Raw genomic sequence first — 16,582 nt, 5'->3', positions numbered from 1 at the left:
AGTAGAATTATCCTCATGTGGAGTTTCTGGGCAGACTCACAAAGCCCTTCTTCTTTCCATGGAGAAGGCAGAAATCTGCGTTTTGTCTCCAGAATTCCCTATCAAGAGGGCTTGCAGACCACTAGGGTGAGAATGGAATTGTAAACCCAAGCTACAGTTAAATTCAGTGCCAAGCGAGAGAGAGGAGTCAAGATGGCGGAGAAGTAGCAGGCTGAGACTACCTCAGCTAGCAGGAGATCAGCTAGAGAGCTTATCTAAAGATTGCAAACACCTGCAAATCCATCGGCAGATCGAGGAGAAGAAGAACAGCAATTCTAGAAACAGAAAAACAACCACTTTCTGAAAGGTAGGACTGGCGGAGAAGTGAATCCAAAGCGAGGGGAAGATAGACCCCGGGGGGAGGGGCCGGCTCCCGGCAAGCGGCGGAGCAACGGAGCACAAAATCAGGACTTTTAAAAGTCTGTTCCACTGAGGGACATCGCTCCGGAGGCTAAACCGGGGCGAAGCCCACACGGGGTCGGCGTGACCTCAGGTCCTGCGGGGTCACAGAAGGATTGGGGGTGTCCGAGTGTTGCAGAGCTTGCGGATATTGGAACGGGAAAGCCGGCTGCAGAGACAGAGCCGACAGTGAGCTCGCAGCTCGGAGTTGCCTTGAACCGGCCGCAAGCTCGGTGAGCTCGGAGCGCGGCCCGAGGTTGGGCAGACGCGAGTTACTGGGAGCTGTTTGCTGAGGGCGCACAGGGCAGCGGGGCCCCGGGCTCTCGGCTCCTCCGGGCTGGAGACCAGGAGGCCGCCATTTGTATTCCCGTCCTCCGGAACTCTACGGAAAGCGCTCAGGAAACAAAAGCTCCTGAAAGCAAAGCCGAGCAGATCACTCAGCCCGGCCCCTGGTAAGGGCGGTGTAATTCCGCCTGGGGCAAAGACACTTGAGAATCACTACACCAGGCCCCTCCCCCAGAAGATCAACAAGAAATCCAGGCAAGACCAAGTTCACCTACCAAGGAGTGCAGTTTCAATACCAAGGAGAGAGCAACAGAATTCCAGAGGAGGAGAAAACAAACCACGGAACTCATGGCTTTCTGCCTGTGATTTTTCAGTCTTGCAGTTAATTTAATTTTTTTCTTTTTCTTTTTTTTCCCTTCTTCTGCTAAAATTTTTTATAACTTTTACCCTTTTCTCTTTTAACGTTTTTTAACTAGATTATCTAATATATATATTTTTCTTTTTTATACTTTTGTTTATTCATTTTCCTTTTTTTTTAATTCTTTTTTTTCTTCTTTTTCTTTCTTTCTTTTTGAACCTTTTTTAATCCCCAAATCAGAAGAGATCCTAATCTCTTCAATCTTTTTTTTCTTAATTCTTTTTTAAATTCTTGATTGAATTTTTAATTCAATCTCTTTTTTTTAATTCTTTTTTTCTTTTTTTTCTTTCTTTCTTTTTGAACCTCTTTTTATCCCCAAATCAGAAGAGATCCCAATCAGAAGAGATTGGGAGATCCCAATCAGAAGAGATTGGGAGATCCCAATCAAAGGAGATCCCAATCAGAGGAGATCCCTCACCCAATCGTGAGGGGGGAGAAATCCCCCCTCACGATTTGGGATCTCTTCTGATTTGGTTAAAGCATATTTTCCTGGGATTGTTGCCACCCTTTTAGTATTTTACTTGCTCCTTCATATACTCTTAGCTGGACAAAATGACAAGGCGGAAAAATTCACAACAAAAAAAAGAACAAGAGGCAGTACCGAAGGCTAGGGACCTAATCAATACAGACATTGGTAATATGTCAGATCTAGAGTTCAAAATGACAATTCTCAAGGTTATAGCCGGGCTCGAAAAAGGCATGGAAGATATTAGAGAAACCCTCTCCAGAGATATAAAAGCCCTTTCTGGAGAAATAAAAGAACTAAAATCTAACCAAGTTGAAATCAAAAAAGCTATTAATGAGGTTCAATCAAAAATGGAGGCTCTCACTGCTAGGGTAAATGAGGCAGAAGAAAGAATTAGCGATATAGAAGACCAAATGACAGAGAATAAAGAAGCTGAGCAAAAGAGGGACAAACAGCTACTGGACCATGAGGGGAGAATTCGAGAGATAAGTGACACCATAAGACGAAACAACATTAGAATAATTGGGATTCCAGAAGAAGAAGAAAGAGAGAGGGGAGCAGAAGGTATACTGGAAAGAATTATTGGGGAGAATTTCCCCAATATGGCAAAGGGAACGAGTATCAAAATTCAGGAGTTTCAGAGAACGCCCCTCAAAATCAATAAGAATAGGCCCACACCCCGTCACCTAATAGTAAAATTTACAAGCCTTAGTGACAAAGAGAAAATCCTGAAAGCAGCCCGGGAAAAGAAGTCTGTAACATACAATGGTAAAAGTATTAGATTGGCAGCTGACTTATCCACAGAGACCTGGCAGGCCAGAAAGAGCTGGCATGACATTTTCAGAGCACTAAACGAGAAAAACATGCAGCCAAGAATATTATATCCAGCTAGGCTATCATTAAAAATAGAAGGAGAGATTAAAAGCTTCCAGGACAAGCAAAAACTGAAAGAATTTGCAAACACCAAACCAGCGCTACAGGAAATACTGAAAGGGGTCCTCTAAGCAAAGAGAGAGCCTACAAGTGGTAGATCAGAAAGGAACAGAGACAATATACAGTAACAGTTACCTTACAGGCAATACAATGGCACTAAAATCATATCTCTCAATAGTTACCCTGAATGTTAATGGGCTAAATGCCCCAATCAAAAGACACAGGGTATCAGAATGGATAAAGAAACAAAACCCAACTATATGTTGCCTCCAAGAAACTCATTTTAAACCCGAAGACACCTCCAGACTTAAAGTGAGGGGGTGGAAAAGAATTTACCATGCTAATGGACATCAGAAAAAAGCAGGAGTGGCAATCCTTATATCAGATCAATTAGATTTTAAGCCAAAGACTATAATAAGAGATGAGGAAGGACACTATATCATACTCAAAGGGTCTGTCCAAGAAGAAGATCTAACAATTTTAAATATCTATGCCCCCAACGTGGGCGCAGCCAACTATATAAACCAATTAATAACAAAATCAAAGAAACACATCAACAATAATACAATAATAGTAGGGGACTTTAACACTCCCCTCACTGAAATGGACAGATCATCCAAGCAAAAGATCAACAGGTAAATAAAGGCCTTAAATGATACACTGGATGAGATGGACATCACAGATATATTCAGAACATTTCATCCCAAAGCAACAGAATACACATTCTTCTCTAGTGCACATGGAACATTCTCCAGAATAGATCACATCCTCGGTCCTAAATCAGGACTCAACCGGTATCAAAAAGATTGGGATCATTCCCTGCATATTTTCAGACCACAATGCTCTGAAGCTAGAACTCAACCACAAGAGGAAGTTTGGAAAGAACAAAAATACATGGAGACTAAACAGCATCCTTCTAAAGAATGAATGGGCCAACCGGGAAATTAAAGAAGAATTGAAAAAAATCATGGAAACAAATGATAATGAAAATAAAACGATTCAAAATCTGTGGGACACAACAAAGGCAGTCCTGAGAGGAAAATATATAGCGGTACAAGCTTTTCTCAAGAAACAAGAAAGGTCTCAGGTACACAACCTAACCCTACACCTAAAGGAGCTGGAGAAAGAACAAGAAAGAAACCCTAAGCCCAGCAGGAGAAGAGAAATCATAAAGATCAGAGCAGAAATCAATGAAATAGAAACCAAAAAAAACAATAGAACAAATCAACCAAACTAGGAGCTGGTTCTTTGAAAGAATTAATAAAATTGATAAACCCTTGGCCAGACTTATCCAAAAGAAAAGAGAAAGGACCCAAATAAATAAAATCATGAATGAAAGAGGAGAGATCACAACTAACACCAAGGAAATACAAACTATTATAAGAACATACTATGAGCAACTCTACGCCAACAAATTTGACAATCTGGAAGAAATGGATGCATTCCTAGAAACATATAAACTACCAAAATTGAACCAGGAAGAAATAGAAAGCCTGAACAGACCCATAACCAGGAAGGAGATTGAAACAGTCATTAAAAATCTCCAAACAAACAAAAGCCGAGGGCCAGATGGCTTCCCGGGGGAATCCTACCAAACATTTAAAGAGGAACTAATTCCTATTCTCCTGAAACTGTTCCAAAAAATAGAAATGGAAGGAAAACTCCCAAACTCATTTCATGAGGCCAGCATCACCTTGATCCCAAAACCAGACAAGGATCCCATCAAAAAAGAGAGCTATAGACCAATATCCTTGATGAACACAGATGCAAAAATTCTCACCAAAATACTAGCCAATAGGATTCAACAGTACATTAAAAGGATTATTCACCACGACCAAGTGGGATTTATTCCAGGGCTGCAAGGTTGGTTCAACATCCGCAAATCAGTCAATGTGATACAACACATCAATAAAAGAAAGAACAAGAACCATATGATACTCTCAATAGATGCTGAACAAGCATTTTACAAAGTACAGCATCCCTTCCTGATCAAAACCCTTCAAAGTGTAGGGATAGAGGGCACATACCTCAATATCATCAAAGCCATCTATGAAAAACTCACTGCAAATATCATTCTCAATGGAGAAAAACTGAAAGCTTTTCCACTAAGGTCAGGAACACGGCAGGGATGTCCATTATCACCACTGCTATTCAACATAGTACTAGAAGTCCTAGCCTCAGCAATCAGACAACAAAAGGAAATTAAAGGCATCCAAATCGGCAAAGAAGAAGTCAAATTATCACTCTTCGCAGATGATATGATACTCTATGTGGAAAACCCAAAAGGCTCCACTCCAAAACTGCTAGAACTTGTACAGGAATTCAGTAAAGTGTCAGGATATAAGATCAATGCACAGAAATCAGTTGTACTTCTCTACACCAACAACAAGACAGAAGAAAGAGAAATTAAGGAGTCAATCCCATTTACAATTGCACCCCAAACCATAAGATACCTAGGAATAAACCTAACCAAAGAGGCTAAGAATCTATACTCAGAAAACTATAAAGTACTCATGAAAGAAATTGAGGAAGACACAAAGAAATGGAAAAATGTTCCATGCTCCTGGATTGGAAGAATAAATATTGTGAAAATGTCTATGCTACCTAAAGCAATCTACACATTTAATGCAATTCCTATCAAAGTACCATCCATCTTTTTCAAAGAAATGGAACAAATAATTTTAAAATTTATATGGAACCAGAAAAGACCACGAATAGCCAAAGGGATCTTGATAAACAAAGCCAAAGTTGGTGGCATCACAATTCCGGACTTCAAGCTTTATTACAAAGCTGTCATCATCAAGACAGCATGGTACTGGCACAAAAACAGACACATAGACCAATGGAACAGAATAGAGAGCCCAGAAATAGACCCTCAACTCTATGGTCAACTAATCTTCGACAAAGCAGGAAAGAATGTCCAATGGAAAAAAGACAGCCTCTTCAATAAATGGTGTTGGGAAAATTGGACAGCCACGTGCAGAAAAATGAAATTGGACCATTTCCTTACACCACACACAAAAATAGATTCAAAATGGATTAAGGACCTCAATGTGAGAAAGGAATCCATCAAAATCCTTGAGTATAACACAGGAAGCAACCTCTTCGACCTCAGCCGCAGCAACATCTTCCTAGGAACATCGCCAAAGGCAAGGGAAGCAAGGGCAAAAATGAACTTTTGGGATTTCATCAAAATCAAAAGCTTTTGCACAGCAAAGGAAACAGTTAACAAAACCAAAAGACAACTGACAGAATGGGAGATGATATTTGCAAACGACATATCAGATAAAGGACTAGTGTCCAAAATCTATAAAGAAATTAACAAACTCAACACCCAAAAACAAATAATCCAATCAAGAAATGGGCAGAGGACATGAACAGACGTTTCTGCCAAGAAGACATCCAGATGGCCAACAGACACATGAAAAAGTGCTCCATATCACTCGGCATCAGGGAAATACAAATCAAAACCACAATGAGATATCACCTCACACCAGTCAGAATGGCTAAAATCAACAAGTCAGGAAATGACAGATGCTGGCGAGGATGCGGAGAAAAGGGAACCCTCCTACACTGTTGGTGGGAATGCAAGCTGGTGCAACCACTCTGGAAAACAGCATGGAGATTCCTCAAAATGTTGAAAATAGAACTGCCCTATGACCCAGCAATTGCACTACTGGGAATTTACCCTAAAGATACAAACGTAGTGATCCAAAGGGGCATGTGCACCCGAATGTTTATAGCAGCAATGTCCACAATAGCCAAACTATGGAAAGAACCTAGATGTCCATCAACAGATGAATGGATCAAGAAGATGTGGTATATATACACAATGGAATACTATGCAGCCATCAAAAGAAACGAAATCTTTCCATTTGCGACAACATGGATGGAACTAGAGCGTATCATGCTTAGCGAAATAAGTCAAGCGGAGAAAGACAACTATCATATGATCTCCCTGATATGAGGGAGTGGTGATGCAACATGGGGGCTTAAGTGGGTAGGAGAAGAATCCATGAAACAAGATGGGATAGGGAGGGAGACAAACCATAAGTGATTCTTAATCTCACGAAACAAACTGTGGGTTGCTGGGGGGAGGGGGGTTGGGAGAAGGGGGGAAGGTTATGGACATTGGGGAGGGTATGTGCTTTTGGGTAAATTGGAAGGGGAGATGAACCATGAGAGACTATGGACTCTGAAAAACAATCTGAGGGGTTTGAAGTGGTGGGGGTGTGGGAGGTTGGGGTACCAGGTGGTGGGTATTATAGAGGGCACAGCTTGCATGGAGCACTGGGTGTGGTGAAAAAATAATGAATACTGTTTTTCTGAAAATAAATAAATTGGAAAAAAAATTCAGTGCCAAGTGAAAGGAAGTTCCAGTGTGCAGTGGCTTATTTGAATATCCAACACCTGAGTAATGACAGATCTCAGATGTTTGCTCACACTGGAGTTTGTGTCTATGATGCCTAACAAATCAAAGGGTGGCATCAAGAAGCCATTGAGGATTTCCCACACTGGGACTTGTGAGATGCTCTAAACTGCAAGGTTCCTTCTACCAGACAGGGGAGTCTGGTATGTTTGTTCCAGTTTCCCCATGTGAAAAGTTTATGTAGCAGAGCTTTACCTCATGAATGCCTGGAAAGCACACCCCGACTGACCATTGCAGCTGAGGAACACGGCAGGTTTGTTATGGTGGCTCTGGGGCGAAATATCAAGGCCTTGAGTTGATATGGAGACTCATGAAGATGGGTCACAATGCTGGTTTTTGTCCAGGGAGATTATAGAATGCTCTGGTTGCTAAGGGGCCATGCAGGTTTCATCTACCCCAAGGGTTTGACGCAGGCCCAAGAGCACGGCTTCCCTCTGGGGACAGGAGATGTTCTTTTGTGTGGCCCAGGGACCACATGTTGTACGTAAGTTGGTATTCCAGAACATGTCTCTGAGGACAGATACCTGAAAACCTAATCTAGGGTTCAAATGAAGTCCTAGGGGCATGTCAGGTACAATCTTCTGACTAAGGCCATGGACTTGGGTGTCTGCCTTGATGGAGGTGATCAGGGTGTTTCAGAATGTGCATTTGCATCCAGAGAAGCTTCCAATATTGTGGTGGCATTAAGGGCATTGCAGGTTTATCCTAATCTAGAGGGTTTGTGCAACAGACACAGGCACAGTTTCCTTGGGTTTGGCAGGCACAGTCCTGTGGTGTGGCTCCCGATACCACAACGTGGAGGGCATGTGAGCCATGGTTTTGGGAGGGATGTCTGCAAACACAAACTCAGGTAAGGCTTAGTGGTGAGGTGATCACAGGCCCAATACATAGACCTGGACGGCAGCTTGTCAGGAACTGTAAATCGGTTGACTCGTAGGGGGTAGCACAGTCTTTTGTATCTGGCTGTGTGTCCAGGATGGCCTCAGAATGCAGCTGCAAACAAAAGTCCAGGGCCAGATGGCTTCCCGGGGGAATTCTACCAAAAATTTAAAGAAGAACTAATTACTATTCTCCTGAAACATTTCCAAAACTTAGAAATGGAAGGAAAACTTCCAAACTCATTCTATGAGTCCAGCATCACCTTGATCCCAAAACCAGACAAGGATCCCATCAAAAAAGATCTACAGACCAATATCCTTGATGAACACAGATGCGAAAATTCTCACCAAAATACTGGCCAATAGGATTCAACAATACATTAAAAGGATTATTCACCATGACCAAGTGGGATTTATTCAAGGGATTCAAGGTTGGTTCAACATCTGCAAATCAATCAATGTGATACAACACATCAATAAAAGAAAAAACAAGAACCATATGATACTCTCAGTAGATGCTGAAAAAAGCATTTGACAAAGTACAGCATCCCTTCCTGATCAAAACTCTTCAAAGTGTAGGGATAAAGGGCACATACATCAATATTATTAAAGCCATTTATGAAAAACCCACTGCAAATATCATTCTCAATGGAGAAAAACTGAAAGCTTTTCCGCTAAGGTCAGGAACACAGCAGGGATGTCCATTATCACCACTGCTATTCAACTTAGTATTAGAAGTCCTAGCCTCAGCAATCAGACAACAAAAGGAAATTAAAGGCATCCAAATCGGCAAAGAAGAATTCAAACTATCACTCTTTGCAGATGATATGATACTATATGTGGAAAACCCAAAAGACTCCACTCCAAAACTTCTAGAACTTGTACAGAAATTCAGTAAAGTGTGAGGATATAAAATCAATGCACAGAAATCACTTGCATTTCTCTACACCAACAACAAGACAGAAGAAAGAGAAATTAAGGAGTCAATCTCATTTACAATTACACCCCAAACCATAAGATACCTAGGAATAAATCTAACCAAAGAGGCAAAGACTCTATACTCAGAAAACTAACGTACTCATAAAAGAAATTGAGGAAGACACAAAGAAATGGAAAAATGTTCCATGCTCCTGGATTGGAAGAACAAATATTGTGAAAATGTCTATGCTACCTAAAGCGATCTCCACATTTAATGCAATTCCTATCAAAATACCATCCATCTTTATCAAAGAAATGGAACAAATGATCCTAAATTTTATATGGAATCAGAAAACACCATTAATAGCCAAAAGAATATTGAAAAATAAAGCCAAAGTTGGAGGCATCACTATTCCGGACTTCAAGCTCTATTACAAAGCTGTCATCATCAAGACAGCATGCTACTGGCACAAAAACAGACATATAGATCAATGGAACAGATTAGAGAGCCCAGAAATAGACCCTCAACTCTATGGTCAACTAATCTTCGACTAAGCAGGAAAGAATGACCAATGGAAAAAAGACAGCCTCTTCAATAAATGGTGTTGGGAAAATTGGACAGCCACGTGCAGAAAAATGAAATTGAGCCATTTCCTTACACCACACACGAAAATAGACTCAAAATGGATGAAGGACCTCAATATGAGAAAGGAATCCATCGAAATCCTTGAGGAGAACACAGGCAGCAACCTCTTCGACCTCAACCACAGCAACATCTTCCTAGAAACATCTCCAACGGCAAGGGAAGCAAGGGCAAAAATGAACTATTGGGATTTTATCAAGATCAAAAGCTTTTGCACAGCAAAGGAAATAGTTAACAAAACCAAAAGACAACTGACAGAATTGGAGAAAATATTTGCAAACGACATATTAGATAAAGGACTAGTATCCAAAATCTATAAAGAACTTAGCAAACTCAACGCCCAAAGAATAAATAATCCAATCAAGAAATGGGCAGAGGACATGAACAGACATTTCTGCAAAGAAAACATAATGTTGGCCAACAGATACAAGAAAAAGTGCTCCATATCACTCAGCATCAGGGAAATACACATCAAAACCACAATGAGGTACCACCACACACCAAATGGAATGGCTAAAATTAACAAGTCAGGAAATGACAGATGCTGGCGAGGATGCGGAGAAAGGGGAGACTCCTCCACTGTTGGTGGGAATGCAAGCTGGTGCAACTACTCTGGAAAACAGCATGGAGGTTCCTCAAAATGTTAAAAATAAAACTACCCTATGACCCAGCAATTGCACTACTGGGTATTTACCCTAAAGATACAACGTAGTGATCCGAAGGGGCACGTGCACACGAATGTTTATAGCAGCAATGTCCACAATAGCCAAACTATGGAAAGAACCTAGATGTCCATCAACAGATGAATGGATCAAGAAGATGTTGTATATATACACAATGGAATACTATGCAGCCATAAAAAATGAAACCTTGCCATTTGCGACAACGTGGATGGAACTAGAGGGTATTATGCTTAGCGAAATAAGTCAATCGGAGAAAGACAATTATCATACGATCTCCCTGATATGAGGAAGTGAAGATGCAACATGGTGGCTTAAGTGGGTAGGAGAAGAATAAATGAAACAAGATGGGATTGGGAGGGAGACAAACCATAAGTGACTCTTAAGCTCACAAAACAAACTGTGGGTTGCTGGGGGGAGGGGGGTTGGGAGAGGGGGGTGGAGTTATGGACATTGGGGAGGGTACGTGTGATGGTGAGCGCTGTGAAATATGTAAACTTGGCTATTCACATACCTGTACTCCGGAGGTTAAAAATATATTATATGTTTATAAAAAATAAAAAATAAATTAAAAAAAAGAAATGAAATATTGCCATTTGTGATGACATGGATGGAACTAGAGGGTATCATGCTTAGCAAAATAAATCAAGTGGAGAAAGACAACTATCATATGATCTCCCTAATATGAGGAAGTGAAGATGCAACATGGGCTGATTAAGGGGGTAGGAGAAGAATAAATGAAACAAGATGGGATTGAGAGGGAGACAAACCATAAGTGACTCTTCCTCTCACAAAACAAACTAAGGGTTGTTGGGAGGAGGGGGGTTGGGAGAAGGGGGGTGGGGTTATGGACATTGGCGAGGGTATGTGCTATGGTGAGTGCTGTGAAGTGTGTAAACCTGGCGATTCATATACCTGTACCCCTGGGGATAAAATTACATGTTTATAAAAAATTAAAAAAATTAAAATACAAAAAAAAAGGTGAAGATTGTGTCTATGATGACCGAAAAATGGAAGGGTGGCCTTAAGAGGCCATGGAGGGTTTCCCATGCTGGGGCATGTGAGATGCTCCAAACAGCAAGGTTTCCTTCTACTGGACAGGGGCAGTCTGGTTTGTTTGCTCAAGGGTACCCCAAGTGGAAAGTTTGGGTAGCAGAGCTCTCCCGCATGGATGCCTTCAAAGCGCACCTCCATTAAGCATTGCAGCTGAGGAACGTGGCAGATTCATTCTCTTTGGGCAAAGAACCATGGCCTTGAGTTGACATGGAGTGTAATGAAGATGGGTCACAATGCGGGTTTGTTACCAGTGAGATCTTAGAATGTGTTGGTGGCTAAGGGTCCATGCAGGATTCATCTTCCCTGAGGGATTGACACAGGTCCAAGAGCACGGTTCCCTTCTGGGGAAAGGAGATGTTCTGTTGTAGGGTTCAGGGACCACATGTTGTATCATAAGTTAGTATTCCAGAACAGGCCTCTGAGGACAGATGCCTGAAAATCTAATCTAGGGTTCCAGTGAAGTCCTAGGGGCATGACAGTTTCAATTTTCTGACTCAGGATCATTGAATTGGGTGTCTGCCTGGATGGAGTTGATCAGGCTGTTTCAAACTGCGCATTTGCGTCCAGAGTGGCCTCCAATATTGGGGTGAGCTCAGGGGCCTGGAAGGTTTCTCCTAATCTGGAGGGTTTGGGCAATTGTGATGGGCACAGTTTCCTTGGGGATGGCAGGCACAGTTTTGTGGTGCAACTACAGAGACCCCATTCTGGAGGGCATGTGAGCCATGATTTTGGGAGAGAAGTCTGTAAACACAAACTCGGGTTAGCGTTAGTGATGAGGTGATCACAGGCCCAATGCATACCTGGAGGGCAGCATGTCAGGAAAAGTTAATCTGGTGCCTCGAATGCGGTAGCACAGGCCTTTGTATCTGAATTTTGTGTCCAGGATGTCCTCAGAATGCAGGTGTGACCTCATGGGTCCATGGGAGATTTTTCCTCTCTAAGGATCCTGGCGGCTCCCAATAGTTTGGTGGATTTCTTGGGGAAGGGAAGAGTGCTGTTTTCCATATTAGGGGTTCCCCAAAACAGGGATTCCAGACACGGGCTTTGGGACTGGGTGCCTGGAAAATCCCACCAAGGGTTAGGATTTGGTCCTTGGGGTGTACCAGGCCTTCAATGCAGGATCATAGAGGTGCAATTTAAAGCATTTGTTTGAAAGCATGCTCAGGCTGAGGGTCACAATGCCTGCTTGTGTCCAGGACAACCATCAAGAGTGGGCGTGGTCTCACTGGCCATGCAGCTGGCTCCCACTCTGAGGGTTGGATACCCATCTGAACAGCCAACATTCCTGACATGGGGAAGGAGGGGTTTTCTATTGTGCTTCCAGTTCCGCCATTGGTAGGGATTCCAGCAAAGGTCTGGGGACAGATGCCTGAATACCAAGGATGGTTAGAGATGACGGCCCGGTGCCATGGCCGGTCTCACATGCTGGATATGGTCCCTGCCCTCCGGGTGGCTGACATGACGTTGGGGCTCAGGCTTGGTCAGACACAGCGCTAGTGGCCAGGGCAGCCTATAAATCGGGGTTCCGTTGAGGGCTGAGCAGATTGATTCTCAGGAGTAGTATTTGGGCAAACTCACCAGGCCCTTCTTCTTTCTATGAGCAAGGCAGAATTCTGCTTTGTGCCTCCAAAATTCCCTATCAAGAGTGCTTGAGGACCAGTATAGTGAGAATGGAATTGTAAAAACATGGTACGTTTAAATTCCGTGCCAAGTGAAAGGCATTTCCAGTGTGCAGTGGCTGATTCCAGATATCCAGCACTTGAGTAAGGGCAGATGTCAGATGTTTGGTCAAGATGTAGTTTGTGTCTATGATGACCGACAAATGGAGGGGTGGCGTCAAGAGGCCATGGATGATTTCCCATGCTGAGGCTAGTGAGATGCTCTAAACAGCAAGGTTTCCTTCTACGGAAAGTTGCAGTCTGGTTTGTTTGCTCCAGGGTCTCCCATGTGGGAAGTTTGGGTAGCAGAGCTCTCCCGCATGGATGCTTGGATTGCACACCTCCATTGACCATTGCAGCTGAGGAACATGGCAGGTTCGTTCTGGTGGCTCTGGGTGAAGTACCAAGGCTTTGAGTTGACATGGAGTATCATGAAGATGGGTCACAATGCTGATTTGTTACCAGGAAGATATTAGAATGTTCTGGTGGCTAAATGGCCATGCAGGATTCATCTACCCTGAGCGTTTGGCACAAGTGCAAGAGCACAGCTTCCTTCTAGGAAAAGAATATGTTCTGTGTAGGGCTCAGGGACCACATGTTGTATCATAAGTTGGTATTCCAGAACAGGCTTCTAAGGACAGATGCCTGAAATCCTAATCTAAGGTTCCAATGAAGTCCTAGCGGCATGTCAGTTTCAATCTACTGACTCAGGACCATTTACTTGGGTGTCTGCCAGGATAAAGATGATCAGGGTGTTTCAGACTGAGCATTTGCATACAGAGTGGCCTCCTATATTAGAGTGGTTTCAGGCGCCTTGCAGGTTTCTCCTAAACAGGAGGTTTTGGGCAACTGTGTCGGGCACAGTTTCCTTGGGAATGGCAGGCACGGTTTTGTGGTGTGACTCCAGAGACCCCATTCTGGAGGGCATGTGTGTCATGGTTTTGGGAGAGAAGTCTGCAAAGACAAACTCGGGTTAGGGTTAGTGTCGAGGCGATCGTAGGCTCAATGCATACCTGGAGGGCAGGACGTCAGGAACAGTATATCAGGTGACTCGAAAGAAGTAGCACAAGCTTTTATAACTGGATTGTGTGTCCAGGATGTCCTCGGAATGCAGGGGTGGTCTCATGGGTCCATGGGAGATTTTTCCTCTCTAAGGATCCTGGCGGCTACCAATAGTTTAGTGCCTTTCTTGGAGAATGGAAGAGTGCTGTGTTCCATCTTAGGGGTGCCCTAAAACAGGGATTCCAGAGACGGGCTCTGGGTCTGGGTGCCTTGAAAATCCCACCAAGGTTTAGAATTTGGCCCTAGGGGGAGTACCAGGCCTGCTATGTGGGATCCTGGAGGTGCAACTAAGAGCGTTTGTTTGAAAGCATTCTCAGGCTGAGGGTCACAATTCCTGTTTGTGCCCAGGGCGGCCCTCAGGAATGGGTGTGGTCTCATTAGCCATGCCATTGGCTCTCTGAGGGTTGAACACCCATCCCAACAGCCAGGAATCCTGCCATGAGGAAGGAGGAGTTCACTATTGTGCTTCAGTTTCCCCCATTTGTAGGGATCCCAGAAAAGGTCTGGGGACAGGTGCCTGAATTCCAAGGATGGGTAGATTATGGACCTTTGCCTTGGCCATTCTAACATTCTGGATATGGGCCCCAGTCTCTGGGTGGCTGACACTAGTTCAGGGCTCACGCTCTGTCAGACCCAGCTCTAGTGGCCAGGGCAGCCTATAAATCAGGGTTCCCAAGAGGGAAGAGCAGATTGATCCTCATGTGGAGTTTCTGGGCTGACTCACCAGGCCCTTCTGCTTTCTATGGGGAAGACAGAATGCTGTGTTGTGGCTCCAGAATTCCCTATCAAGAGAGCTTGGGAACCAGTAGGGTGAGGATGGAATTGTAATCTAAATCTATGGTTATATTCAGTGCCAAGTAGAAGGCAGTTCCAGTGTGCAGTGTCTATTTCAAGATATACAGCACCTGAGTAAAGGGAGATTTCAGATGTTTGCTCATGCTGGATTTTGTGTCTATGATGACCGACATATGGAGGGGTGTCGTTAAGATGCCATGGGGTATTACCCACGTTGGGGCCTGTGAGATGCTTCAAACAGCAAGGTTTCCTTCTACCAGAGAAGGGGTATTCTGGTTTATTTGCTCTAGGCTCCCCCATTGGAAAGTTTAGGTCACAGAGCACCCCCGCATGGATGTCTGGAAAGCACACCTCCATTGATTATTGCATCTGAGGAACATGGCAGATTCGTTCTGGTTGCTCTGGGGTGAAGTAACAAGTCCGTGAGTTGACATGGAGTCTCATGAAGACCGGTCACAATGCTGGTTTGTTACCAGGGAGATTTTATAATGTGCTGATGGCTAAGGGCCCATGCAGAATTTATCTACCCTGAGGGTTTGACACAGGTACAATAGCAAGGTTTGCTTTTGGGGACAGGAGATGTTCTGTTGTGTGGCTCAGGGACAACATGTTGTATCATAAGTTGGTATTCCAGAACAGGCTCTGAGGACAGATGCCTGAAAACCTAATCTAGGGTTCCAATGAGGTCCTTTGCATGTCAGGTTCAATCTTCTGACTCAGGATCATTGACTTGGCTGTCTTCCTGGATTTAGGTGATCAGGGTGTTTCAGACTATGCAGATCGCCTGCCAATACTGGGGTGGGCTCAGAGGACTTGCAGGTTTCTCCTAATCTGGAAGGTTTGGGCAACTGTGAGGGTCAGTTTCCTTGGGGATGGCCGGAACAGTCCTGTGGTGTGGCTCCAGATTCCCCATCCTGGAGGGCATGTAGGCCATGGTTTTGGGAGAGAAGTCTGCAAACACAAACTTGGGTTAGGGTTAATAGTGAGGTGATCGTGGGCCCAATGCTTAGACCTGGAGGGCAGCTCATCAGGAACTGTATTTAGAGTGACTTGAAGGTGATAACACAGACTTTTCTATCTGGATTGTGTGTCCAGGATGTCCTCAGAATACAGGTGTGGTCTCATGGGTCCATGGGAGACTTTTCCTCTCTGTGGAACCTGACAGCTCTCCATAGTTTGCTGGCTTTCTTGGTGAAGGGAAGAGTGCTGTTTTCCATCTTAAGGGAGCCCCAAAGCAGGGATTCCAGAGAGGGTCTCTGTGTCTGGGCGCCTGGTAAATCCCACCAAGTGTTAGGATTTTGGCCTTGGGTCATGCCAGGCCTGCAATGCGGGATGCTGGTGGTGCAATTGAGAGGTCTTGTTTGAAATCATGCTCAGGTTGAGAGTCATAATGCCTGTTTGTGCATAGGGAGGCCCTCTGGAACAGCGTCGTTTCATTGGCCATGCAGCGGGTTCCAACTGTGAGGGCTGGACACCCATTCCAACTGCCAGGGTACTACTAAGGGGAAGGACGAGATCTCTATTGTGCTTAAGGTTCCCCCATTGGCAAGGATTCCAGCATAGGTCCGGGGAGACGTGCCTGAATACCAAGCATGGGTAGAGATGCCGGACATGGGCTATGGCCTGTCCCACTTGCTAGATATGGGGCCCGCCCCCTGGGTGGCTTACAGGAGGTTGGGGTTCAGGCTCTGTCAGACATAGCACCAGTGGCCAAGTCACCCTATAAATCGGGGATCCCTCGAAGGCCAAGCAGATTGATTCTCATGTGGGGTTTCTTGGCACTCACCAGGCACTTCTTCTTTCTATGGAGAAGGCAGAATGCTGCATAGTGACTCTAGAATTCACATTCAAGAGGGTTTGGGGGCCAATAGGTTGAGGATGGAATTGTCAACACAACTACCGTTCAATTCATTTCCAAGCAGA

The sequence above is a fragment of the Neovison vison genome, chromosome 2 (assembly GCF_020171115.1).
Source record: "Neovison vison isolate M4711 chromosome 2, ASM_NN_V1, whole genome shotgun sequence".
Taxonomy (NCBI): Eukaryota; Metazoa; Chordata; class Mammalia; order Carnivora; family Mustelidae; genus Neogale; species Neogale vison.
The sequence above is the reverse complement of the archived record's forward strand: the minus strand, read 5'-3'. Positions refer to the sequence as shown.